Here is a 27,338-nt window from a genome sequence, read left to right as displayed (position 1 = left end):
GAAGAAACTCTGGACACATCTGAACATCTGAAGGAACAAATTCTGGACACACCATCTTTAAGAACTACAACACTCACCCTGAGGGTCCACAGCTTCATTCTTGAAGTCAGCAAGACCAAGAACCCACCAGAAGGAACAAATTCTGGTCGCACCATGGGGATTGGAATATAGTCTGGTGAGTTTCTGTGGGTTTTTGGGTGATGGAATCATACCTGAGACCCCAGAGGCAGGTGTCTGCAAAAGATAGCTGGGCTCTTGACCTCATCCTCCCACTGCCCACTGCCTCCCTTCATCCTGGCCTTATAAGGGCTCCCAGAGAAAGGCTGGAACCATGACAAAAGTAGTTCCAAGTTGGAGCAGTGTTCTCACACCTCAAACTGGCCTCTCAAAGGTGCAAACGAGGTTGAGACAGTGTCTCAGAGGCTGTCTGTGACAATTGCAAGCTTGGAATGGTGTCCAGCAGTGCTGTTGAGGGGCAATGTGGACCCCCCATGAAGGCAAAGAAAACTCAAAGCTTGCCTGAGAGAATGAACTGACTAGTGTCAGAGACGCAGCAATATTCAAAGGTATATGTCAGAAGACCCAAAAGCCTCTGTCAAAGTGCACATAAATTCAGCCCCCAAAATGAGAACACAAGCCACAACCTGGAACATAGCCAGCCTACCTAAAGTCCTTCTTGCTCCCTGAAATTCCTGGCATCCAAAAGATGTGTGATGATAGGCAGTCCCATTCAGCAAGAACGCAATGAAAGATCCACTCAACAATGAGAAGAACGTGCAAATAAAAGTGAAACAGAGTCTAGATTACCAGGTAAAAGCCAAACACAGCTGTCTGCTTCTCATCCTACAGGAATCATGAAGCCCTCTGATAGAAGTGAAAGAACAAGAGTTTCCTTGCTGACAGCTGTCACGGCAATTTATGGTTTTAAATTATCAATGCTGCCCAGTCATTAAAAAGTGACAGGGTTTAGAAAGAAACACTCATGTGATGGATTCCCATGAGGGTCGTTCTCTGAGAAGTGGGAAAGATTTAGTGTGGAAGCCATTGGGCGAGACCCAGGAAACCCTAGGCTGACGAGGAACCTGGAAGTCAAGAAAAGAAGAGGTAACTCCTCCCAGCATTAACCCATTCCATCACCATTCCAACCCATTTGGCTATGGGTATGAAAGCCATAAATCAGGAGTTTGTCAGGATGGGCCCAATTTGCACTCCAAATATTCCCTGAACATTGGATTACTTCCACCTGAAAAATAGGCTGTGATGGGGACCGCTTGCACAATTAGCAGAATGGGGGGATGGATTTGGAAGCACCTTCAGTGTCATCTGTCTTCATTTTATTTTTTTTTTTGCAGTTGAAATTGTGGGACCCATCCACTCCTCACTAGATTGTATCCTCAACCCTATCTGACCTTATTGCTGCTCACACTCTATGTCCCAGGATGAACTCTCAAGATCATGGAGGAGTGTCCCCTTTGACCTGAAGCACCTGCTCAGCTGGGAACCAAATTCAAGGTAAGTTACAGAGTTACTGGGGAAACGACTGCTAGTGTCTCTCATTGGGTTGACCACAGGACAATGAAACAGTGGGAGATGTCTGTTTTTTAGTGTGGTGTGTTCCTCACCTTTCTAGAAGAGTGCTTTTTGTTCATTTGTTTGCTTGTTTGTTTTGCAGGGGGAGGTGACTTGGATGCTGGCAATTCTCGACCCGCCTCCCGATATACTGGGGATTCATGATCCACAGAAAAATAGAGAACACAGCCCTGCGACTAAAGCAACGCCACACAGACAAGCCATCAAAATGTTGAGAGACTCAAATAAAGAAGCACTGAAGTGTGTTAGCCACATTCTTTTAAGCAGACTCCATTTGCAGGAACACACACACACAAAGACACAATACCACACAAACACATGCAGAAATCTGACACTCATAACACTCCCACGGAAACACACAGCCCGGCAGCTTCTGAGGCTGTGTGTTTCTGTAGGAAGCCCCACCTTGGAGAGAGCAACCCCAGGGAACAGAGGCAGGCTCTAACTAAAAATATCATGGGGGCAAGTTTCATAAAGACTCACCCCTAGAACTCCTAGGGAGGCCTAAGAAATCCTGCAGATGATTTTGGATCCACAGGGATTTTGCAGTTTATTCCTGGGGCTCTGCTTGACATTTCTTCAGGCTCACTCACATCTTCCCTCTCCTAGGATCATGGGATGATTCCATGTATCCCACAGAGAAGACAGGTGAGAGTCCACCAGCACACTTCCACAGAGGTCTCTTTCTCCACAGGCTGCAGGGACTTGTCTCTTGCCAATAGTGACATTCATTGTGACACTTGCCAGAACTCAAAATCAGGCATGGTGCCCTGAGTCTAGCCCATGCACATTTGTGAGGCAGGCTCTGGCATCCGGCTGTCAGAGCTGTCAGCCTGACTAAGCAGAGGAAAATGCTACAAGCAGAGCCGGCCTTGTATCAGGAAAAAGGATGCCTATGAAAACCTACTGCGAGACCCTAAAAGTCTCAAACTCAGGGCCTCTTTGGGCCATCTCCATGGTCAGGTCCCACTGGAGGAGGAGGTGTTTCAAGACTGTGAGGTGGTCGCTGGAAACTGCTCTTCTGACTCTATTCCTGAAAGAGGCTGTGTGCAAGAATCAGGTCCCATGGAGATTGGAATAGAGTCTGTTGTGTTGTTGGGGTTCTTTGGGTGATAGAATTATACTTGAAACCCCAGAGGTGGGCATCACTAAAAGATGCCCGAGCTTGACCTCATGGCCTCCCTTCATCCTGGGCCTCACAGGGGCTGTCTGGAAAAGTCAGGAACCATGACAGAGGAAAGTCCAAGGTGAAGCAGTTGTCTCACACCACAGACTGGTCTCTCCTTGGTGCAGATGAGGTTGACACAGTGTCTCAGAGGCTGTCTGTGGTGATAGTAAGCCTGAAAATTGTGTTCAGCAGTGCTGTTAAGGGTCATTGTAGATTTTTCATGAAAGCAAGGAAAAAACAAGGCTTGCCTGAGGAAACGAGCTGCCTCGTGCTGGAGTCCAAGCAATGTTCAATGATTTCTCACAACTTGGACTGAACTCTTATGGGTAAAGATAAGGTAGAGACCATGTCTCAGAGGTCATCTTTGATGATGCCAAGCCTGAAAAGGATATCCAGTAGAACTGTTGAAGGACACTGTAGATTGTCCATAAAAGCAAAGAAAAATCAAGGTTCACCTGATAGAATGAGCTGCATTGACGTGGAGTTTAAGCAATGTTCAATGCTTCCTGTCAGAGGTCCCAAAAGCCTCCTGCAAATTGCAAACAACCTCAGCCCCCATAACGAGACAATGACTCGAAACTTGGAGCACAGCCAGACTCCTCAAAGTCCCTTTTGATCTTTGAAATCTCTGGAAGCAAAATAATCTTTGGCAAGAGGCAGTCCCATCCAGCCACAGCCCAATGAAAGAATCCCCACTCAATGAGAAGACCATGTAGATGAAAAAAATCAGAGACTAGATTGCCAGGCAAAAGCCAGACAGGGCTGCCTGCTTCTCATCCTACAGGAATCATGCAAAATGTCAAGAGAAGTGAAAGAACAAGAGTTTCCTTGTTGGCAGCTGTAAGGGAATTTACAGTTTTAAAGGTATCAAAGCTGCCCAGTCATTAAATTGTGACAGTGTTTAGAAGGAAACACTCAGGCAATGGATTCCCATTAGGGTCATTCTCTGTGAACTGAGAAACGTTTACTGTGTCATTGAGCCAGACACAGGAAAACCTGCACCAACAAGAAATGCAGATCAGAGAAAGAAGAGTCAAGTGTGGAGGCCATATCCCACCAGGCATCAATCCATTTCATTCCCATTTGGCTCCCAGTATGAAAGCCCTCAAATTGGGAGTTTGCCAGGATGACCCCAATTTGCACTCCAAATGTTCTTGCCCATTGGAGTACTTTCACCTGAACACCATGCCATGGTGTGGACTACTTGTGCAATTAAGGGAATGTTGGGATGGAGTTGGAAGTACCTTCTGTGTCATCTGTCTTCATTTTTTTGCAGGTGAAGTTGTGGGATCTCATCCACTTCCCACCAGATTGTATCCTCACCCCTGTCTGACCTTATTGCTGCTCACACTCTATGTCCCAAAATGAAAACCCAAGATGATGGAGTATTGCCCCCTCATGATGTGAAGAAACTGCTTGGCTGGGACCTGAATTTGAGGTAAATTCAAGGGCCCTATAGACAGGACTGCTAGTGTCTCTCCCTGAATTGGCTGCAGGACAATGAAACACTCAGAGATGTCTGTTTTTTCATGTGGTGTGCTCCCCTTTTTTCTGAGAGTGGCTTTCTTTTGGAGTGGGAGGTGAGTTTGACACTGGTGGGTCTCAGCCTGCCTCCCAATTCACTGGGGATTTATGATCCACAGAAAACTAAAGAACATGGAGCCCCACAGACCAAGCAGTGCTGCACATACAGGCCACCAAAAAGTTGGGAGACTCAAAAAAAAAATTGCTAAAATGTGTTAGCCACATTCCCTTAAGTATACTCCACTTATATTCTAACACGCACACACACAGACACACACACACATGCAGACATCCAATACCCTCAATACTTTCACAGAAACACACAGGCTGGCAGCTCCTGAGGCTGTGTGGTTCTGCAGGAAGCCCCATTTGGGAGAGAGCAACCTCGGGGAACGCAGCTGCTGTATGTGGATATCACAGTAGGGCAAGTTTCAAAAAGACACACCCCTACAAACTCTAAACAGGTTTGAGGAATTCTGCAGATCGTTTTGTATTCTTAGGGATTTCACAGTTTATTCCTGGGGCTCCGTTTGATGTTATTTCTGGCTGCCTCATGTCTTCCCTCTCCTAGGATCATGGGACTGTCCCATGGATACAACAGAGAAGACAGGCCAGAATCCACTGCAGACAGACCTCCACAGAAATCTCTTTATCTGCCAAGCTGCAGGGACTTGTCGCTGGCAAAGGTGACATTCATTGTGAAACTAGCCAGAGCTTGCAATCAGGCCTGATGCCCTGAGACTAGGGCATGCACATTAATGAGGCAGGCTCTGGCACTGGCTGTCAGACCTGTCAGCCTGCCTAAGCAGAGGAAAATGCAGAGGCAGAGTCAGTCTGGTATCGGGAAAAAAGCTGCCTGTGAAACCCACTGAAGGACCCTAAAAGTCTCAACTTTGGGGGTTATTCAAGCCATCTCCATGGTTGTGCCCCACTGGAGAAGGAGGTGTTTTGAGACCATGAGGTGGTCGCAGAAACTGCTCTTTTGAGTCCGTTCCCAAAGGAGGCTGTGTGAAAGAATTCGGTCCCATAGGGATTGATATATAGTCTGGTGTGTTCTGGAGGGGTTTTTTTGGGTGATAGCAGCAGACCTGAGAACCCACAGGTGGGTGTCAGCAAAAGATGACCAGGCTCTTGACCTCTCTGCCTCCCTTCATCGGGGGCCTCCCATAGGCTCTCTGGGAAAGGCAGGAAGCCAGACAAGGCAAGTATAAGATCAACACTGTTCTCACACCTTGAACTTGCCCCTCATGGGTTCACATGAGGTTGTGACACCATCTCAGAGGCTGTCTGTGGTGACGGCAAGCCTAAAAACGGTGTCCAGTAGTGCTGTTGAGGAGCACTGTGAATTCTCCATGAAAGCAAAGAAAAATCAAGGCTCACCTGAAACAATGAGATGCCTTTTGCCAGAGTCCAAGCAATGTTCAATGATTCCTGTCAGAGGACCCCAAAGACTCCTGCAAAGTGCAAACAACTTCAGCTCCCAAAACAAGACAACTCATAATCCTGAGTGCAGCCAGATGGCCCACATTCCCTTCTGCTCTCTGAAATCTCTGGCAGCTAAATAATTGGTGGCGAGAGGCATTCCTATCCAGCAACAGAACAATGCAAGAGCCCCTCCACTATGAAAAGGCCACACAGATGACATGAAACAGAGGCTAGTTTACCAGGCAAAGCCAGACATGGCTGCCAGCTTCTCATCCTACAGGAATCATGCAGCACTCCAATAGAAGTGGGAGAATAAGAGTTTCCTTGTTGGTGGCTGTAACAGGAGTTTATGGTTTTTAAAGTATCAAAGCTGCCCAGTCATTAAAACGTGAGAGTTTTTAGAAGAAAACACTCATGCTATGGATTCCCACGAGGGTCATTCTCATGAACTGAGAAACATTTAGTATGGAAGTCATTGAGCCAGACACAGGAAACCCTAGGCTGGTAAGAAACATGGAAGTCAGAAAAAGAAGAGGCAAGTGTAGAGGCCACATCCTACCCAGCACCAATCCATTCCACTCCCATTTGGCTCTGGGTATGAAAGCTCTCATATTGGGAGTTTGCCAGGATGACCCCAATTTGCACTCCAAATGCTACTTGCACGTTGAAGTACTCTCAACTGAATTCTGGGCCATGGTGTGGACTGCTTTTGCAATTAAGGGAATGTTGGGATGGAGTTAGAAGCACCTTTTGTGTCATCTGTCTTTATTTATTTTTATTTTTTGCAGGTGAAGTTGCTGGACCCCATTTTCCATTCAGCAGATTGTATCCTCACCACATCTGACCTTATTGCCGCTCAGACTCTATGTTCCAGGATAAAATCACAAGAAGATGTAGTAGTGCCCCCTCATGATGTGAAGCATGTTCACAGCTGGGAACCAAATTCGAGGTTAATCTAAGTGGCCTTGGAGACAGATCTGCTAGTGTCTCTCCCTGCGTTGTCCTCAAGATGATGGAAACACTGAGAGATACCTGGTTTTTGGTGTGGTGTGCTCCTCTTCTGGAAGAGTGGTTTTTAGTGCAGGGGGAGGTGATTTGGACGCTAGCGGGTCTTGGTCCACCTTCAAATTCACAGCGGATTCATGATCCACAGAAAAATAACACAGAGCCATGCAGCCCAAACATAGCCACACAGACAGGCCACCAAAATGCAGTGAGGCTAAAAAAAAAGAAGCACTGAAGTGTGTTAGCCCCATTCCTTTAAGCAGACTCCACTTACAGGCACACACACACACACAATGCCACACACACTCGACGTCAAACACTCGCAACACACCCACAGAAACACACAGCATGGCAGATCCCGAGGTTGCATAGTTCTGCAGGAGGCCCCACCTGACAGACAGCAACCCCAGGGAACACAGGCAGGCTGTTCCTAGAAATCACATTGGGGCAAGTTTCAAAGCCCATACAACTTATAGGCTGGCCTGAGGAATTCTGCAGATCCTTTTGTATCCTTAGGGATTTTGCAGTTGATTTCTGGGGCTGTGGTTGATGTTTCTTCAGGCTGACTCCCATAAGCTGTCTGATCTTGGTTGATATTTCTTCAGGCTGGCTCACATCTGCCCTCTCATAGTATCATGGGACTATCCTGTGGATCCCACAGAAAAGACAGGGAGAGTCCACTGTCAATGCACCTCCAAGCATTTCTCCTTTTCTGCCAAGCCACAGGGACTTGTTGCTAGGCAACAGTGACATTCACTGTGAGGCTAGCCAGAATTCACCATCAGGCCTGGTGCCCTGAGACTAGTACATGCACATTCATGGGGCAGGTTCAAGAACCCAGCTGTCAGAGATGTCAGCCTGCCTAGGCAGAGGAAAATGCACAGGCAAAGCTGACCTCACATCGGGAAAATTGCTACCTGCGAAAACCCACTGTGACACCCTAAACGTCTCGACCTTAGGGTCCCATGGGCAGTCTCCACGGTCTCCTCCCGCTGGAGGAGTAGGCATTTCAAGACTGTTAGGTGGTCGCTGGAAACTGCTCTTCTGACTCCATTCCTGAAAGAGAATGTGTGTGTGCAATACCCCAATCCCATGGGGATTGGGATATAGTCTGTTGTGTTGTTCAGTGTTCCTTGGGTGATAGAAGACCCCAGAGGCAGGTGTCAGCAAAAGATGGCCAGGCCCTTAATCTCACTGCCTCCCTTCATCCTGGGCCTCACAGGTGCTCTCCCAGATAATCAAGAACCAAAAGAAAGGCAAGTCGATGTTGGAGACATGTTCTCACACTTTGAACTGGCCTGTCGTGGGTGCAGATGAGGTTAAGACAGTGTCTCAGAGGCTGTCTGTGGAGATTGCCACTCTTAGGGTATCCAGTGGTGTTGATGTAAGAGCACTGTGGATTCCTAATGACAGGAGAAAAAAATCACTTGAGAGAATTGTTGGGAAACCAGCCCCACACTGCCCAGTGGGTACCCCAAATCCAACAGAGACAAATAATTAGAAAGAGACAGAATGAGAGTTTAAAAGGCAGATCCAGGGGACCAGAGAACTGGAGGCTTGCTCATGGCCTGGAGCTCTCAGCCTCCACCCAATTTATTGCTTTACAAGCTCTTTGTTCTTAGGGCAGATAGGAGGGGTAGGAAGGGCTGAGGGAAAGGATTAATCAGTGAGGGAGAACCCGTGAGTCATTCAATAAGATGTATAGCAGTAGCAGTTTCTGTGAATTTCCTCTAGCAAAGGCGTGTGTCTAAACTACTTAATATATCTAACTTATCGGGACTGAAATGGATGGGAGAAGCCTTCAGGAGAAGCCAAGATGTTTGATTATACTCCACCGCTTCAAGAGAGTGTTATTTCCCTGAGCAACCTGTGGCATCCCACTGAGCTCTTATGCTCTCTGGGTATAAGGACATGAAGGCAATAAGGAGACTTTTCTCCTCAGAGGCCACCCATGACTCCCCATGGGAGTCTCACACCAGGGAGATCAACTTATTTGGCATCCCAGAAACTCTCTTTCCCACATGTCCCACTTTTTTGTCTCCATTTTTTTAAATTAATAACCACCATTGCTATCATAGCTCATTCACGGTGTCTATCTACTCTCCCAAGATGCTGTCTGCATCAGTAGGTTAAAAAAAAGCATAAAAAGACACACACCAAAGTAATATTTGCAATTGATGATCCACCTATGGTTTTAATTCACTTTAAAGGATTAGTGTTAAAAAGGCCATCAGTGGTTCCAGCAAGAATATCAGCTCTAGGCAACAGGATGGGATGAGCCTGAGAGGCAGCAAAAAATTGTTTTTTCAGTTTAGCAGGATCTAATGTTAAATTATCTTCTTCTCCTGGTAGGTGATGTCTAATCATCTCCCAGTGGTTTTCAGTGGTATTATAAGAGCTAGGAGGAATACAAAATCAGAAGTATTCCAATCACATTGCATTTGAATTCTATGCTCCAATTTCATAATCCGATCTCCAATTCAAATTACTGTTTGATGAAGATCATTAATTTGATTTGCCACTTTTTGATCTGTTTGGCTTTGGGAATTCCAAAGCTTGGAAGAATTTTTATGCCAAATATGCACAGTGCTCGCAGTTTGAATAGAAGAGTGCAAAGCAAAGCCAGCAGCAGCAGCTGTAGCTGTGACAGATTTAAGGCCCATGATGGCAGCTATTAAAGTAAATATGAATCTCTTTGATCATTAAGTATGCCTTTTAGTACTGCAGTGATAATACATATGGAGGGAGAGGCCTCCCAAGTTCTGCTGAGGGAAACAGGTATCCAAACTCCTTCTCGGTCCCTAACCAGTAAAATGCTATTATCTTTATTAAAGGTAGAATTAATGCAGGTAAAAATATGACAGCTGAGGCATGATATGCTTTAAGAGTCAAGTAGGATATTAACTTTTCCTGCTGCTAACATAAAAGGAGGTTTAACACAACTCTGCAATGGGACTGTCTGATTAGAGATCATGGTTAACACCAAATTGAAGTTTTTTACTCTGGGTCTCTGTTTTATATTCTCCTTTCTGAATCCCAGCTGGGGTTTGAGACATCATTAATTTCCACATTTTGGATGTTCTGGACTTATAATTGGATCAATCATTTTTGGCTTTGGAGGAGCCATACCATTCTCCTCCCACTTAATAGGGCAATTTGTTTCAATTCTTCTATATAATTTTAGTGCATTATCTGGGAAGTCGTTTGCAAAGGAGTCTCTCTAAAGTCTTTGCTGTGTCCAGTACAATTTATGGCAAAGTGACCCCTAGGGGCCCAATCGGTGATGATTCCAATGGAATTATTTCACAATACTGCAGTGCTGTTTGCAATACAATCTTCCCATGTTAGCACCTCTAGATTTTCAGACCATTTAGTGGCCTGCCTGGTGCAGGACTTCTTATTAGGTTTACATTTATTAATCTGATGATGTGTCATAACATAGCCATGCTCAAGGTATTTAATAGTGTCCAAAGATTGAAATGTTCTTCCGCTGATTACATGAATAGAGGTCTTTCATCCATTATGTGCAGGGACATAAACCATCCAACATTGTTTATCATAAATTAAACATCCTGCTGCTGGCCCCAGGCAGATGAGAGGAAAGTGATAACCAATGGAAACATTTATTAACATTCCTTCCTCCTCTGGATGAGTAGGACCTCAGTTATCTATTGGTCCAGGCATCCAGACACTATCATTAACATAACCTCCACTGGGGCATCTAACCTTGAAACAGGACTAATCAGTGGTGGGAATGGAATGTAGGTCCAGTAAGTGTAATTTTGATCTGCCCCTCTGCAGGGAGACTCACCACCAAGGGGATTACCACCATCATAGCCACCATTAGATTACTGGTGGTCAGCAGCTTGTGCTGAGACCTCAGTTTCTCTTCTTCAATGTGAGCTAGTCTCCTCTTCTGCCCCCAGGTCAGTGGAGTTGCTTAGTGAGTTTTACTGGTTTCCATCTGCTCAATAGAGATGTTCATCTGAACCGTCTGATGAACTGGGGGTGTAGGGACTTTCTGAGGTCTTTTCCTCTTCCTTGAATTCTGGCTCCTGGCACGGCTGAAGATGTCTTGTGGGTACCCAGACAAGAAGCTGATTCTCTCCTAGTAAGATACAAGCAAATCCTCAACCCCAACAAGACCCACTGGGGCCTTTTGTTTGGGCCAGTTTTTGGGCCATTGATAAAGAGCTATGATTGACACATCTGCTCCTGTGTCGACCAGACCCTCAAATTGTTTTCCTTGAATAGTGATCATACAAATAGGACTATTGTCAGAGACTTGATTTACCCGATAGGCAGCCTTGCCTGCTGAATTTGTGTTTCCAAGTCCTCCTTTTCTTCAGAGCTTTCCCCTAACTTAACATGGTAAAAGCAACAGTTGAGATATTCTGTCACCTGAATTAGCACTCCAGGGAACAGTGGAGGAGATAAAAATTTGAATTTCTCCCTGGCAACCAGAGTCCACTACTCCAGTATGTACTTGAATTCCCTTTAATTTTAAGCTGGACCTTCCCAGTATAAGTCCCACCATGCCATTTGACAATGGGCCATAGACTCCCATCGGGATCTTCCTGGGATTCTCCCCAAGAAGGAGGAATACAGCTTTTGTACAGCATGTATTTACTGCCCCACTTTTATCTGTGGAGGGGGACAGTTGCTGTACATATGTAAAGGGATAGACTGGGATGGGAATACTCTGTTTGGAGTCAGGGATGACCTGCCCTGAATTGGGAATGCCCTGTTTTGAATCAGGGCCTGGTCCTGAGTTTTGCCTTTTTTGGCTCTTTGTACACTCTCTTTTTGCATGTCCTATCTGTCCACAATTATATCAAGATCCAGGGAACACTCATGTGTTTTTTGTTAACCTTAGTCTAGCCATTGCCTGAGAAAGGAGCCTGGCCTTATATAAGGGCCCCTAAATGCCATCACAGGCTTTAATATATTCACTTAAAGTTTTTTTCCTCATTTAGATCTAGTAGGTCTAATTTCTGCCTGCTATTCTGTATTGACATTTTCATAAGCAAGCAGCTGAATGGCCATTTTCCTGGCACAAGAATTTGAAAAAGCCTTTTGAGCAGCTTCTTGCAAATGGGGTGATAAAATCTGGATAAATCTCCCTTGGACCCTGTCAAACTGAGTTAAAAGAAGGATAAGTTGTAATAGGGTCATTAATTTTTTTCCTGGTATCTAAAGTATATAGTTCTGAGCTGATCAACAGCCTCATCACCCATTACCATCTGTTGATTTACAGTACTGAATGCCTGTTGTATTAATGGGAGGTTGGGCTTGAGCATTTGTGCTTGCCTGATTTATTGCTTCTCCTGTCCACCAGGTTTTAAAATGGAGAAATTGAGAGAGAGACAGGGTGGATTGCACCACTGCACTCCAGCCTGGGCAAAAGAGTGAGACTCTGTCTGAAAAATAACAATAAAAATAACTTATTGGGACTGAAATGGGTGGAAGTGGGTTTCAGGAGAAGATAAGATGTTTGATTATATGCCACTGCTTCAAGGGAGTGTTATTTCCCTGAGCAACCTGTAGCATGCCACTGAGCTATTATGCTCTCAACATGACATGAAGGCAATAAGGAGCCTTTTCTCCTCAGAGGCCACCCATGGCTCCCGTGGGTGTCTCACACAGGGGAGATCAACTCATCTGGCATCCCAGAAACTCTCTTTCCTACAGAGAATGAGCTGCCTTGTTCTGGAGTCCTAGCAATGTTCAGTGATTTCTGTCAGAGAACCCAAAGCCTCCTGCAAAGTGCAAACAACCTCATCCCCCATAACGAGACCAAGACCCATAACCTGGGTTGTGGCCAGCCTACACTAAGTCCCTTGTCCTCCCTGAAATCCCTGGCAGCCAATAAATCTGTGGTGAGAGGCAGCCCAACCCAGCAAAAGCCCAATGAAAGACCCTTTCCACAATGGGGAAGGACATGCAGATGGAATGAAACAGAGTCTAGATTATCAGGCAAAAGCCAGAAATGGCTGCCTGCTTTTCCTCTTACAGGAATCATGCAGCCCTCCTGTAAAAGCTGGAGAGCAAGAGTCTCCTTGCTGGTGGCTGTAACATGAATTTGTTTTTAAAATTATCACAGATGCCCAGTCATTAAAACATGACAGTGTTTAGAAGGAAACACTCATGCAATGGATTCTTTGAGGGTCATCTTCCATGAACTGGGAAACGTTTTGTGTGGAAGACAACGAGCCAGACCCAGGAAACACTAGGCTGATGAGAAACATGTAAGACAGAATACAAAGAGGCAAGTGTGGAGGCTGTGTCCTACTTTGTATCAATGACTTTCACTCCCATTTGGCTCCTGGTATGAAAGCCCTCATATCGGGGTTTGCCAGGATGGCACAAATTTGCAATCCAAATCTCCAAATATTCCTTGCACATTGAAGTACTCCCATTGTAGCAGCATAAGCCATGGACAAAACCCTTCAGACACCGGCTTAAAGAAGGAAGTGACTTTATTCAGCTGGGAGCATCAGCAGACTGTGTCTCAAAAACCAAGCTCCCCAAGAGAGAGATTCTTGCCCTTTTTAAAGGCTTACAAATCTAAGAGGGTCCCTGTGAAGGGGTCATGATTGATTGAGCAAGCATGGGGTATGTGGCTGGGGCTGCATGTATGGGTAATCAGGATAGAAGGGAACAAAACAGACAGTTTCACGATGCTTCCTCATACAGTGTCTGGAATCTATAGATAATACAAGTGGTTAGGTGAGGAGTTGATTTTTAATTACTAGTCCTTGAGTGTGGTGTGTGTTCTGTCTGAAAATTGAAATCATTTCTGCCTTTCTTTATGTTTTGATTCCTCTTTCTTTTTTTAAGGTATGAGACAATAAGAGAGGTGGTCTCCCTCCTTATTCCCTGCTTTGAGAATCTCACTTATTAGTGGGAGTTCTCACTCTCATCCTCCCTAACTAGGTCTTCCTGCAAGACAGATCGATAGTGGTTCATGTAATGTACTGGTGCTGAAGCATTTTGGTGGACCAAGGCAGTAACAAAGCTTCACGTTATTTGAAGGAGTATGAGTAGCAAGCAGGGGAGAAATAAGCATGTTCCTATTACTATTATTCTTCCTACTATAAGAGTTTTAAATCTTCCTAGCACTGGAAACCATTTTCCAAATATTGATCCAGGATCAAACCAATGTCAATTGATATTTTTCATTCTTTTTCCAGGTAGCCAAAATGATGGCACATGTGCAAGGTGTGTCCTATCTCTGACTATATTTTTGACCACTTGCCCTTGGTGATCTATATGCAGACAGCAATTGGGTAGGTTCAATTTTCCACAGACCCCTCCTTCAGCTGCTAGCAAGTAGTCAAGAGCTAATCTATTTTGATAGATAGCATTTCTCATCTGGGTTTCCCGCCAGGCTAAAAGACTCAAAGCTTTGCCAGTTTTATTAGTGATTATTTCTAAGACAGTTTGTAACCATATGATTTGGTTAAGCATGTAAATGGGGTTTCAGTATGCCCATGAGCCATCTTTGCCCAAGTGGCAGACCCATAGTATTGTATGATCCTTTTAGGGAGCCACTCAATATATTTCAATTTGCCTATAGCTATGCTCCTCTTTTCACAGGAAGCATAGACTTGGAAGTCCAGGATTTCATGTGTTTTCATGGGCAGTAGGAAAAAGGATGGTTTAATGGTGCCAATAACACAACTACCTGCCCATTGTTCAGGTAACATCGTGTAGGCTCTATGCCCAGATATCCAGCATAGTCCAGCATGGGCTGTCCAGTCCCACTGAGACTCTGTGTGGGTCCACATGGTTTGCAACTTTGGAAATTTATGAAACAGATTTTTCTCAGTGTGGTTTGAACCCCACCATGTGGCTGTTTTTACTGTGCTGTTATACAGTTTTGCCCAAGGCAGGTGAAGCTTCCCACAGGGAGGATGAAGTTGTTTCCTTCTATAGCTATTCAATACTGCCCAATAATTGAGGTTCTTAGGACACAGAAGTTGCCAGTGTGGGTCTTCTGGATTGTAATCATATTGGGAATTGGATAAGTAGGCACTAATTCTCAGGTTTCTTAAGGCCATTGGTCTCCCATAGTGGTTCCCTCACATACATAAAAGGAAGAAACATTGAGGGAATGGACTACATTTTCTGCTAACTGCAGGAAAAAATTATTTGTCTTCCCTGGGAACTCTGGTACAGGTACATTTAATTCATTGCAGATGGTCTGAAACATTGGTTTGTGAGAACACATTTTGACCTCTTGTCTGACTGAAATATTTGCTCAAGGACCCAGGTCCAGCTACATTGATCCCAAGAGTTACATGTTTTCCCTTTTTCCAGTGGGGTCTGGGGGACTGGTGATTATTGGTTCTAAGGTGTTACCATAGCTGCTTGTGCAAGAGGAATCACCCTTTCCTTTCTGAAGCCATACTGGATATTTTTCATTATTTTTCCAGGTAGCCACAATGACACAAGACCCATAATTACATGCTTTATCACATCGGCCTAACTCATGGCAAATATACTTATTCTCTGCTGTATAACTTTTTTCTCGGTCTAGAGAGCCACATCCTTATCCTTGGTGGTTAATATTAATGGTGGCACAAGCATCAGAATGTAAGATTTTGTGTTTGAGGATTCATTTTTCTTCTGTTTTAGCTATTATTTTACTTGTATCACTTAGAAAAAGAAGAGTTCTTAATATTATTTCAAAGACTGTGATCACAGGAGATTCAGATGTGTTATAACACATCTGAGTGAAGTTACACAGGCAATTTTCTTTTAAAGTTCCTAGGCATTCAAAATATCTATAAAAGAGAAAGACTGTTTTAACTTGTTTCCCTACCTCAGTAACACGATGAATATACAGGGAACAGTCCTCCATTTTGGGAACATGACAGTGTTTAGAAGGAAACACTCATGCAATGGATTCTTTGAGGATCCTCTTCCATGAACTGGGAAACGTGCAGTGTGGAAGACACCCACAGTAAACATTGTATAAGCAGTCTTTATTATACAAGTCCAAATTTTAAGGAGAGTAAGTCCCACAATGAGTTTTCTCATGCTTCAACCATGTGTATACCAGTCAGCTTAAAAGTGTGACTGGAGCAGGCCTTGTCATCTTTCTGAGTGTCACTTTGCAGTGGTTGTCTGGCCTTGGTCTTACCTCCCAGGTCTCAGGCACTGCAGGTGTTACACGATGGTGATGGATCCAGGCTGGGATTCCTTCTACCTTCACCGGGTGGGAGTGGTCAAAATGACAGTCTGGGGTCCTTTAAAACATGGCCTGGTCTGGATAATAGTTTGGAGCAAATCAATTAAAGTTGGAGGCTATTCAGTATAAAATGGGGTATTATTTTTCCAATTTAGGAATTCAGCAGATGTAATGGGTTGATACATGAAGGCACGTCTTTTCAACATACGCCCATCCTCGTTTACCCCACTACACTGCTGCTCCTGCAGGGGAATTTGAATCCCAGCCTTAGGTCATCAGTGAGCTGCCAAGGGTGGGGTTTCTCCCATGGCTTCACATCCTCTCTTGTCTACTGTGGTGGCATAGGGGTGGGTGTGTGTCCTGCAGAGGCACAGATGCTGTGGGCTCGGGAGTAGGGAGTCTCTCTTCTCGGTAAGGTTGGGAGCATCGTCGGTGCCATTTCCTGCCATGAGTCTTCTCATATTGGGTCAGACAGAACTTTAGGAGCTGACTTCCTTCAGCGGGTGGAGTTGGATCCTTCGTTGGCTATCTGTCCCATTGCCACTAGCACTGCTGCTGCTGCCTGTCCTCTTCACCACTGCGCAGGGGGTCTAAAACCAGCTATAACCAAGTGTCTATGTATGGGAACTGATCTGGGTGCCCTGGTTTACAGATTATCTTGTGCCATTGCTTTAAAACAAGGGACCTATCTAGGCTTCCTTCTGATGGCCAACCCACTTCTAATGCTTGCCTGTCTATCTCACACAAAGTTCTAAGTTTCCCTGATGTCATAGTAACTCCATAGTCTCCTTTAAATCTCTTCTTGAAATTTTTCAACATAATTCCTAGCAGGGTGGGCTTACTTTGTGTCTGATCCATTTTTCTCCCAAGAAAAGACAATACTCACACTGCAAGAGGGAAAGGGTAAAAGTCACACACTCTAATTCACACTAAATCAAGTAATTCAATCCAAGTCAAAATCAAAACCTAAACCAAAGTGCCAATAAAGGCATGTTGTGGGTATCAGGCCATGCTTCCACTTGGAGTAGGCAAGTTCCCAAGACCAGCCATACCATGTTCCAGATGTCCAGACTCCAAGTACCAGTTCCTCCCTGGTGTACAGCCACTACATCGATCCTTTGTGGGTGCCTGCTGTGCACTGCTCTGGTGAGGCATTCCACTGGGGCAATTGCCTACCCAAGAGCGCTCTCAGGATCCACGTCACTCAAGCTGGATGGAGCCCTCCACAAGGATGCTCCACAGGGCAGACCTAACCCACCTAATGGGCTGCCTCAACCTTCTGCTAATCACCTTGCTTCCCAGTCAAGGAAGTGAAAATTGTAGCAGGAGAAGCCATGGACAATACCCTTCAGACACCGGCTTAAAGAAGGAAGTGGCTTTATTTGGCTAGGAGCATCAGCAGACTTGTGTCTCAAAAACCAGGCTCCCTGGGAGAGAGATTCCTGCTCCTTTTAAAGCTTACAAATCTAAGGGGTCCATGTGAAAGGGTCGTGATCAATTGATCAAGCATTGGTATGTGGCTGGGCTGCATGTATCAGTAATCAGGGCAGAACAGAACAGAACAGAACAGAAACTTTGACAATTCTTCCTCATACAATGTCTGGAATCTATGGATAATACAAGTGGTTAGGTCAGCGTTGATTTTTAAGTACCAGGCCTGGAGTGTGGTGCCATCTGTCTGACTATTGATCTCACTTCTGCCTTTCTTTAGTTTTTACTTCCTCTTTCTTTTTCTGATTTATGAGACAATAAGAGAGGTGGCATCTTTCCTCACCACCTGAACACTGGGCCATGGTGTGGACTGCTTGTGCAATTAAGGAAATGCAGGGATGGAGTTGGAATCACCTTCTTTGTCATCTGTCTTCATTTCTCTTCCAGGTAAAGTTGTGGAACCCAATCCACCCCTCACCAGATTGTATCCTCTCCACTATCTGACCTTATTGCTGCTCACACTCTATGTCCCAGGATGAAATCCCAGGATGATGGAGTGCCCCCTCATGACTTGAAGCACCTGCTTGGCTGGGCACTGAATTCGAGGTAAATTCAAGGGGCCCTGTGGACAGTACTGCTAGTGTCTGTCCTTGGGTTGGCTGCAAGACAATGAAATACTGGGAGATGTTTGTTTTCTGTTGTGGCTTTTTCTTTTTTTTGCAGTGTTAGGTGATTAGGATGCCAGAGGTTCTTGGACTCTATCCCAATTCACTGAGGATTTATGATCCACAGAAAAAAAAAGAAAAAAGAAAAAAAATGGAACCCCGCAGCCCAAGCAGAGTTGCACATATAGGCCACCAGAACATTAAGACACTCAAAACAATAAAGCCATGAAGTGTGTTAGCCACATTTCTTTAAGTAGACTTCACTTGCAGGTGCACACATACATACACACCCACACACACACAAATGCCACACAAACACATGCAGACATCCAGGAATCACAATACTCTAACAGAAACACACAGCCCAGCAGATCCTGAAGCTGCATGGTTCTGCAGGAAGTCCTACCTGAGAGAGAGCAACCGCAGTGCACACAGGTGGGTTGTACCTAGAAATAACAGTGGGACAACTTACAAAAAGACTTACCCCTACAACGTCTAGGCGGGACTGACAAATTCTGCGGATACTTTTGGATCCTTAGGGATTTTGCAGTTTTTTCTTGGGGCTCTGCTTGACTTTTTTTTTTGGCTGGCTCAACTCTACCATCTCCTAAGTTCATCAGACTATCCAGTGGAACCCACAGAAAAGACAGGTGGCAGTCCACCACTGACGAACCTCCATGGAGTTCTCCTTCTCCACCCAGCCACAGGGACTTTTGGCTAAGCAATGGTGACCTTCATTGTGACACCAGCCAGAGCTCATAATCAGGCATTGTGCCCTGAGACATGCTTATTCCCATTCACGAGGCAGGCTCAACTGCCTGGCTATCAGAGCTGTCGGCCTACCTATACAGAGAAAAATGGTAGAGGCAGAGACAGTCTGGTATCGGTAAAAAGGCTGCCTGCATAAATCCACTGCAGGACCCTAAGAGTCTCAATCTCAAAGCACCTTCAGGCTGTCTCCGTGGTCAGGTACCCCTGGAGGTGGATGTGCTTCGAGACCCTGAGGTGGTCCCTGGAAACTACATTTCTCACTCTTTTCCCAAAGAGGCTGTGTTCCAGAATCAGGTCCCATGAAGATTGGAATATAGTCTGCTGTATTTCTGAGGGTTCTTTGGGTGATAGAATCATATCCGAAACCCCAGACGTGGGTGTCTGTGAAAGATGGCCAGGCTTTTTACTTCACTGCCTCCCTTCATCCTTGGCCTTGCAGGAGCTCTCTGGGGAAGGCAGGAACAACAACTAAGGCAAGTCCAAAGTGGAGCAGTGTTCTCACATCTTGCACTGACCTCTCACGGGTATGGATGAGGTTGAGACAGTGTCTCAGAGGGCATCTGTGGTGACGGCAAGCCTGAAAACTATGTCCAGCAATTCTATTGAGGGGCACTGTGGATTCCTGAAGAAAGCAAGGAAAAATGCAAGGCTCAGCTGAGAGAACAAGCTGCCTTGTGCTGGAGTTGAAGCAGTGTTCAATGATTCCTGTCAGAGGACCTAATAGCCTCCTGCAAAGTGCAAACAACCTCAGCCCCCACAATGAGACAAGGACCTGAAACATGGAGTGCAATGAGTCTACCCAAAGTCCCTTTTGCTCTTTGAAATCCCTGGCAGCAAAATAATCTGTTGCAAGAGACAGTCCCATCCAGCAACAGCCCAATGAAAGAGCCCCTCCACAATGAGAAGGGCTTGCAGAAGCCCCATCCCATCCAGCATCAATCCATACCATTTCCATTTGTCTCTGGGTATGAAACCCCTGAAATCCAGAGTTTGCCAGGATAGCCCAAACCTACACTCCAAGTGTTCCTTGAACATTGGAGTACTCCCACCTGAACACCAAGCCATGGTGTGGACTGCTTGCGCAATTAACTGAGTGCGGGTATGGAGTTGGAAGCACCTTCTGTGTCATCTGCATTCATTTTTGTGTGTGTGTGGGTAAAGTTCCATGACCCCATCCATCCCTAGCCAGATTTTGTCCTCACCCCTATCTGATCTTATTGCTGCTCACACTCTATGTCCCAGGATGAAATCCCGAGATGATGGAGGAGTGCCCCCTCCCAACTTGAAGCACCTGCTCAGCTGGGAAGAGAATTCTAGGTAAATTCAAGGGGCCCTGCAGACAGGACTGCTAGTGTCTCTCTCGGGCTTGGCCACAGGACAATGAAACATGGCGGGAGATGTCTACTCTTGTGTGAAGAGGAGTGGCTTTTATTGCAGGGGTAGGTGATTTGGACCCTGTCAGGTCACATCCGCCTCCCAATTCACTGAGGATTCTTTATCCACAAAAAAATAAAGAACACAGAGCCACACAGCCCAGGAAGAGCCACATAGATAGGCCACCAAAAGATGGGGAGACTCAAACAAATGATGCATTACAGAGTGTTAGCCACATTCATTTAAGCAGGCTCCACTAACACACACACACTCACACACAAAGGCAAAGCCACACACATAAGCAGACATCCGACACTCACAACAATCCCACAGAAACACACACCCAGACAGCTTCTGAGGCTTCATGGTTCTGCAGAAAGCCCCACCAAGGAGAGAGCAACCGTGGGGTACACAGGTGGTCTGTTCCTCGAAATCACATTGGGGCAAGTTTCTAAAGGACTCACTCCTACAACGTCTAGGCAGGCCTGATGCATCCTGCAGATACACTTGGATCCTTAGGAATTTTACTGTTTATTCCTGGGGCTTTGCTTGACTTTTCTTCAGGCTGGCTCACGTCTGCCCTCTCCTAGGATCATGGGACTATCCCGTGATCCCACAGAGAAAATAGCCAGAATCCACCACCTATATACCTCCACGGAGGTCTCCTTCTCCACCAAGCCGCAGGGACTTGCTGCTCTGCAATGGTGGCATTCATTTTGATGCTAGACAGAGCTGACAGCTTAGGCCTGATAGCCTGAGAAGAGGACATGTGCATTCGGAAGGCAGGCACAGGAGCCCAAATATCAGATCTGTGAGCCTTCCTAAGCAGAGGAAAATGCTACAGGCAGAGCCAGCCTGGTATCCGGAGAAAGGCTTTCTGCGATAACGCACTGTGGGACCCTGTAAGTCTCGACCTTAGGGCCCCGTCGGGCCATTTTTGTGGCCTGGTCCAGCTGGAGGAGTTTCAAGACTGTGAGGTGATCGATGGATGCTGCTTTTCTGACTCCATTCCCAAAAGAGGCTGTGTGCAAGAACTGGTTCCTATGGGGTTTGGAATATAGTCTGGTGAGTTGTTCAGGGGTCTTTGATTGACAGAATCATACCTGAGACCACAGAGGCATTGTCAGTGAAAGTTGGCCGGGCCATTTACCTCACTTCCTCCCTTCACTCTGAACCTTGCAAGAGCTCTCTGGGAAAGGCAGGGACCATGGCAAAGGAAAGTCCAAGGTGGGCAGTGTTCTCACACCTCAAAGTGGGAACTCACAGGTGCAGATGAGGTTGAGACAGTGTCTCAGAGACCATTTGTTGCCATTGCAAGCCTGAAAAGCGTGTCCAGTAGTGTTGTTGAAAGTCACTGTGGACCCACAGTGAATGTGGACCTGCAGAGAATGAGCTGCCTTGTGCCATGCAGCTCTGCCATGCAGAGCAAAGAAAAATCAAAACTCACCTGAGAGAAGGAGCTGACTTGTGCTGGAGTCCAAGCAGTGATCAAAGATTCCTGTCAGAGGACCCAAATCCTCTTGCAAAGTGCAAGCAAAGTCAGTCCCCACAAAGAGACCAGGATCCACACCCTAGAGTGCAGCCAGCCTATCCGACTTCCCTTTTGCTCCCTGAAATCCCTGGCAGCCAAGAGATCTGTGGAGAGAGGCAACCACAGTTCAATGAAATACTTCCTTCACAATGAGAAAGGATGTGCAGACACAATGGAACACAGCCTAGATTACCAAACAAAAGCCAGACATGCCTGCCTGCTTCTCATCCTACAGGAATCATGCAGCCCTCCAACAGAAGTGGGAGAAAAAGAGTTTCCTTCATGGCATCTGTAATGATAATTTATGGTTCTAAGTGTATCAAAGGAGCCCAGTCATTAAAATGTGACAGTGTTTAGAAGGAAACATGCAAAGAATTCCAATGAGGGTCATTCTCCAAGAATGGGGAAGCATTTAGTGTGTAAGACCTTAGCCAGACCAAGGAAACCCTAGGCCAACAGGGAACACGGAAGACAGGAAAGGAAGAGGCAAGTATGGAGGCTACATCCCACCCAGCGTCAATGCATCTCACTCCCATTTGGCTATGGGAATGAAAGCCCTCAAATCAGGAGTTTGCCAGGATGGCCCCAGTTTGCACACCAAATGTTCCCTGCACGTTGGAGTACTCCCAGGTGAACACAGGGCCATGGTGCAGACTGCTGGTGCAATTAAGGGAATGCAGGGATGCATTTGGAAGCACTCTCTGTCTTCACCTTTTTAGCAGGTGAAGTTGCAGGACCCCATCCACCCCTCAACAGATTGTATGCTCACCCCTATGTGAACTTATGGCTGCTCACACTCTCTGTTTCAGAGTGAAATTCCAAGACAATGGAGGAGTGTCCCCTAATGACATTAAGCACGTGCTTGGCTGGGAACCGAATTGGAAGTAAATTCAAGGGGTCCTGTGGACAAGACTGCTAGTGTCCCTCCCTGGCTTGGCCACAGGACAGTGAAACACTGGGAGATGTCAGTTCCTGGGTATGACGTGCTCCTCTTCTTTCCAGAAGAGTAACTTTTTTTTTTTTTTTTTGCAGGGGGAGGTAATTTGGACTCCAGCGGGTCTCAGCCAGACTCCCAATTCACTGCAGATTCATGATCCACAGAAAAATAAAGAAAACAGAGACCCACAGTCCAAGCAGAGCCACAGACACACAGGTGACCAGAATGTTGAGTTACTAAAAAAAAAGAAGCTCTGCAATGTGTTAGCCACACTACTATAAGCAGACTCCACTTACAGACATGCACACCCACACATACACCCACAAATACACAAAGCCACACACGCAAGCAGACATCCAACACTAGCAACACTCTAACAGAAACACAGCCCAGCAGCTTCTGAGGCTGAGTGGTTCTTCAGGAAGACACACCTAGGAGAGAACAACCCCGGGGAACACAGGCGGGCTGTATCTAGTAATCACTGTGGGATAAGTTTCAAAAATACTCACCCTTACAACATCTAATTAGGCCTGAGGCATCCTGTAGATAGTTATGGATCCTTAGGGATTTTGAAGTTCATTCCTGGGGCTCTGCTTGATGTTTCTTCAGGCTGACTCACATCTACCCACTCCTAGAATCATGGGACTGTCCTGTGGATCTCTGAGACAAGACAGGCAAGATTCCACTGCCAACACACCTCCAGGGAGTTCTCCTTCTCCGTCAAGCCACAGGGACTTGCCACTAGGCAGTGGTGGCATTCACTGCGAAGCTAGCACAAGCTCCCTGCTCAGGTCTGGTGCTTTGAGGCTATCACAGGTGCATTCATGAGGCAGGCTTGGGTGCCTGGCTGTCAAAACTGTCAGGCTGCCTAAGCAGACGAAAGTGGTACAGGCAGAGCTAGACTGGTATTGAGAAAAAGGCTGTCTGTGATAACCTACTGTGGGATCCTAAAAGTCTTGACCTTATAGCCCCTCTGGGTCATCTCGCTGGTCAGGTCTCAGTGGAGAAGGAGGTATTTCAAGACTGTGAGGTGGTCACTGGAGATGGCTCTTCTGTCTCCATTCCTGAAAGAGCTGTGGGCAAAAATCAGGTCCGACGGGGTTTGGAATAGAGTCTGGTGAGTAGTTGAGGGTTCTTTATGTGATAGAATCATACCTAATACCTCAGAGAACAAAGATGGCTCATCACTTGACCTCACTGCCTCCCTTCATCCTTGGCCTCACAGAGCCTATCTGGGAAAGGCATGAACCACGACATAGGTAAATGCAAGGTTGAGCAGTGTTCTCTCACCTTGATCTGGCCTCGCTTGTGGGCAGATGAGCTTGTGACAGTGTCTAAGAGGCCGTCTGTGGCGATGGCAAGCCTGAAAAAGGTGTCCAGTAATGCTATTGATGGGCACTGTGGACACCCCAGGAAAGCAAAGAAAAATCAATGCTCACCTATGAGAATGAGCTGCCTCGTGCTGGAGTCCAAGCAATGTTCAATGATTCTTGTCAGAGCACCAAAAATCCTTCTGCAAAGTGCAAACATCCTCAGCCCCCAAAATGCAACCAGGACCCACAACCTGGAGTTCAGCCAGTCTATCTGAAGTCCCGTTTCCTTTCTGAAATCCCTGGAAGCCAAAAGATCTGTGGCAAGAGGCAGTCCTATCCAGCAACAGCCCGACGAAGGAGCCCTGCGACAGTGAGAAAGGATGTGCACATGAAATGAAACAGAGCCTAGATAACCAGGCAAAAGTTAGACACTGTTGCCTACTTCTCATCCTAAAGGAATCATGCCACCCTACAATAGAAGTGGGAGATCAGTAGTTTCCCTGTTGGTGCTGTGTGGTGTGGGAATTTACATTTTAAAACTATCAAAGCTGTCCAGCCATCTAAAACATGAGTGTTAAGAAGGAAACACTCATGCAATGAATTCCCATGAGGGTCATCCTTCATGAACTGGGAAATGTTTTGTGTGGAAGATGGTGAACCAGACCAAGGAAACCCTAATTCGATGAGGAACACAGAAGTCAGAAAATGAAGAGGCAAGTGTGGAGGCCACATCCCACCCACATCAATCCATCCCACTCCCATTTGGCCCTGGGTATGAAAATCGTCAAAGTGCAAAGCCCCAGTTTGCACTCCATATGTTAATGGCAGGTTGAAGAATACCCACTTGAACACGGGGCCATGGTGTGGGCTGCTTGTGCAATCAACGGAATGTGGGGATGCAGGTGGAATCAACTTCTGTGTCATCTGTCTTCACCTTTTTTTCAGGTGCAGGTGTGGGACACAATCCACACCTCACCAGATTGTATCCCTTTCCCTATCGGACCTTATTGCTGCTCACACTCTCTGTCCCAGAATGAAATCCCAAGATGGTGAAGTAGTGCCCCCTCATGATGTTAAGCACCTGCCTGGCTGGTCTGACATATTGATTAATCATACTTATAATTGTTTACATTCATTGTGAAACACAATGTTTCATTTTTCTTCCTTATTCCCCACCATTTATTTTCTTCTCATATTAGTTACAGTTTGTAACTTATTTTGTTAAATATATACAATGAAGTAACACTGCAGTATTGCAGAAAGCACACTGCATTGGAAACAGACTCATATTGAAACAGGAAAATGTTTCTTATCTCCCACTACCGGGCAAGAAATGAGGACAGGTTGGGGGGCTCTGACCCCAGGCAGCATCCAGGGGTGAATTTTTACAGCTCCTGAATCCCCATTGGGCATATGTTACACGGTGTTAATTTAGTTTATCCATCTGTAGGCAGGTTGTGTTAGCTCAATTAGACACCCTGCCTTACTGCAAAGACAGAGGGCTTTCTGGATCCCTGGATTTCCTGCCTTGATGTAATTGAAGAATTGGCTCACACGTGGGCTTCTACAGTAAGTGCAAGGTTTCATTGAGTGGAAGTTCTCAGCAGATGGATGGGGAGCTAGAAGGGAGATGGAGTGAGAAGGTGCTTTTCCCCTGGAATGGGGCAGCTCAGCGCTCTCCTCTCACAGCCCCAAGGAACTCCATGTTCTTCTGTGGTGGATGGCCTACCACCTCCATCCGTGTGCTCTCCTTTCTCTGGTGTCTTCTCGAGGTCCAGTTGCTGTGTCTGTATCTGCTGATTGTTCCTGTTGATGTCCAGTTGCTGTATCTGTGCCTGCTAGGGTCTCAGGGATTCTTATAGCAGACGATGGGGCTATGGCAGGCCAGGGTGGTCTTGGAAAGTGCAACGCTTGGGCAAAAAAACAAACAAACAAAAAAACAGAAGGGCATGTCCTCAGCAATTTGGTCAAGAAAACAGATGTGTGTGTCCTCACCTAGGTCAGTGAGCACAGGCCTGAGGGTGGATCCCTATCCAAGAACCACACCCACCTCTACCAGACACTTCCCTGCCTCCCTTCCATATCAATATTTTTTAAATTTAAAACTCCAAAAATAGTACCATAATCCTTTAGAGAAGACAATTGGAGAAGGTGGCATTAGAAGAACCAGTCTGGGATTAGGGTCACTACATAGAAAATGGAAACACAGGGAGCATGTCCTGCAGGCTGTGGAATCACTGTGGAAACGTATCTCTTACTGAGAAGGAAAGGGAAACAAACTGGCTTCTCTCATCTTGTTGTCTAATATCTGCAGTGTCACCCATTAACTGAACTAAAATAGGAAGTCAATTTTATGGGAGCCTAGGAACCGTGCCTCCCTGGGGCCAGGCCTATTACTGAATAGTGCCAGAGACAGGTGAGTGATGTATCTGTGGGCATACAAACCCAGGACCTCACACAAAGGAGTATCAGAGAGAAATATAGGATCAAGAGATTAAGAGAGAAGTAGTATCAGGAACTATTCATGCATGATATTTATGAAAAGACCAAAAAAGTAAAACAGAGCTTATGAGGTAGTAGATATAACAAGAACATAAAGAAAAGCAGGCAAAATTGTAAAGTCCAGGGTGTTTAACTTTCCTTTACAGGATTTTGAAAATTCCTTCCACAATCCTTTTCCCAATAGCTTCCATTCATGGATTCATTCAAGAAATGTTTATTGAGCTAGTATGGTCTAAGAATTGGTCAGATGGCATCACATGCATTGTTAGTACTTCTTTCATTGATAGAAAGAATGTTTCTTTTTCTCTACAATGTTTTTCTCCCAAACATTCTTCATGCAAATTCGAATCCTTACTGATCCAGTCAATTGTTTCTGCCCTCAGAATGTTCCACAAACCCCTGCAAACCCCGTTAAGAACTTCTTTCTTCTCCAGCTAAGTTACTAAATTGTGTCTATTGTAACACTTGTCAGAGTACATTGCAATTATTGCTGTTCTCTTTATTCTCCAATTAAACTATGAATATTTTGAAGGAAATGTCTATAAACGCAATGGCTTGTCATTTGTCAAAACTCATTGTACCAAAGGTTATTAGATATTTACACATAGTATTCTAACATATTTATCCTAATTTTTGGAAAACAATATAAACAATGTTCACTGCCCATTCCCCATGAACTGCTCAACTTTAAACAATGTCTAAGCTTTGGAGCAATTATAAAAACTTCCAAAGAACACCTGAAAATGTTTCTATTTTGTTTGACTTTGTTTTGTTATATTGAATCATTTTGTAGAAACAATGTCTTTCCCCGTGGCCAAGGCTGAAGTGCAGCGTGCAATCACAGCTCACTGAAACCTTGAACTCCTGAGTAAATAGAAAAATAGGTGTGTGCGATCATGCCCAATT

General features: G+C 45.6%; 1 long non-coding RNA gene and 1 pseudogene across 1 annotated transcript; one reads left to right on the top strand and one right to left on the bottom strand.

Annotated features, from left to right (window-relative positions):
* LOC129530205 (centriole and centriolar satellite protein OFD1-like) overlaps positions 1–27,338 on the bottom strand; it is an 812,440-nt pseudogene that overhangs the window by 622,994 nt on the left and 162,108 nt on the right.
* On the top strand, positions 1,059–1,833 carry LOC134757956 (uncharacterized). Its single transcript, XR_010132640.1, has 3 exons — positions 1,059–1,104; positions 1,353–1,512; positions 1,673–1,833. It is a non-coding gene; the product is annotated as an uncharacterized lncRNA (long non-coding RNA).

The sequence above is a fragment of the Gorilla gorilla genome, chromosome Y, assembly GCF_029281585.2.
Source record: "Gorilla gorilla gorilla isolate KB3781 chromosome Y, NHGRI_mGorGor1-v2.1_pri, whole genome shotgun sequence".
NCBI lineage: Eukaryota > Metazoa > Chordata > Mammalia > Primates > Hominidae > Gorilla > Gorilla gorilla.
The sequence above is the reverse complement of the archived record's forward strand: the minus strand, read 5'-3'. Positions and strand labels throughout refer to the sequence as shown.